Source organism: Corvus brachyrhynchos, unplaced genomic scaffold (assembly GCF_000691975.1).
Source record: "Corvus brachyrhynchos isolate BGI_N302 unplaced genomic scaffold, ASM69197v1 scaffold48, whole genome shotgun sequence".
Taxonomy (NCBI): Eukaryota; Metazoa; Chordata; class Aves; order Passeriformes; family Corvidae; genus Corvus; species Corvus brachyrhynchos.
In genome coordinates, this window is record NW_008240027.1 from 3,234,949 (window position 1) to 3,236,641 (window position 1,693).

A 1,693-nucleotide genomic window follows, 5' to 3' on the forward strand; every position below is an offset into this window, starting at 1 on the left:
CCCGGGTCCCCCAGCCAAATCGCAGTGGTATTTGGGGGAAGCCTCTAACCCTCCCAGGCACCCTGGGTATGAACACAACCCGTGCTGCAGCTGGGGGCTGTAGCCCTCGCCCCCTCACTGCCTGTAGCCTCAGTCCTTTTCTGCAGCAGCTGCTAGGAAGCTGCTCAGAGTTAGGGCCAAGCCTTCATTCCTCTCCCAAAGGGGGACAGCTGCTCCTAAACCCTCTCTCATATTGCCCCTCTCCCAAAAGTTGCCCCATCCCAGCCTGACCCTGTTTGCTGCACACAATCCCTCCACCCCAATGACAATTTTGGCAAATAAGTAAATACTTGCTCTCCTCCCCAGTCATTGCCAGCCACAGGGAAAAACAGAGGACAAGCTATGGACTGGTGCCCTCACCTCCTCCAGCACCTGGTGCTGCAGCCTGGGGTTCAATCACTCCCCAGTATCACCCACCCGAGCCCCATTAGGAAGCCAGGGCTGGATTTTCTGGTTCTCCGGGAAGGCCTGACCTGACCACAGAAGGACGAGTCCAGTGGCATTCCCATGTCCCTCCTGCCCAGCAAGGCCACACCATCTCCCAGCTGTCCCCATCCTCTCACACAGGCCAGCTGGATCCTGAGCATCCCCTTTCCTGGAGCATGGGGATGCCTCTCACAGGGCATGGGCAGCAAGACTCCTTCAAGCAACCTGGCCCTGGGAGACTGGGAGCAGGGAAGTGGCCTCAGTTTCCCTCCTGGTAAAGCACAGGGTAAGAAGCCCCAGGCACCACCAGCCATGGAGACCAGCCAGGTCTGTGATTGACAGGATTTTGGGATATCCCCAGCCAGGTGAGTCCCTTGCAAAGGGCTTTCACATGTCTGTTTGAGGCTGGCAGCATGTACCCAGCTGTCTCTCCAGCATCCGGACACCTGGGGAGTCGGGATGGATGGACACACTGCAATGTGCCAGCGATGAATCCGACTTCGGATTTGCAGATGGAAGTTACTGAATGTTGCAAATTTGTGCTGAATTCATCACTTCCCACCTCCTGATGCAGAGAAATAAATATCTACATCAGCCAAAAGTTTTTGATGTCTTGAAATATTCCAGTTCTCAGCTTCGAAAGGACTCAAAGCATTTTGGTTGGAGAGCCGGGGAAATCCCAATTCCCCCACTTTGGGAGGGAGCAGGCAGTGGGACCACACCGATTTCCCTGGGGCTGCAGCTCCAGCTTCCGGGGGAATCCTCCCCATTTCTGTGGCTGTGTGCAAAACCACGGCATGAATCCCAAAAGCAGGAGCTGCCCCATCTGGTGCTACGATCTCTGCCATGTGGGGCCCGGGGTGTAAATCCAGGGGTGATACTGTGTCCCAGCAGTGCATGGCCCTGGTGCGTGTCCCTCAGGGGGAGGACCTGTCCCTGTGCCTCACGTAGCCGATGTTAATCGCGGTGTTAATAAGGACACTAACGAGGGGCTCGATGACAACGCCCCTCCTTTGTAGCGGGCTGAGCTTCTCCCCGTGCATGTTCCCCCCACAGCGAGTCCCCCGAGCCTGCCCTGCCGCTGACTGCCTGCCCACCCCTCCAGATCACATCTCCTTGCTTCTCACGCGTGTCCAGGCCGGCAAATCCCTCCTGAATTAATTACCAAGGGCCACGCCGAGGCGGCAGCTGCCGTAAAGCCAAGACGGGCAGGTTCGGGGGTGCAAAG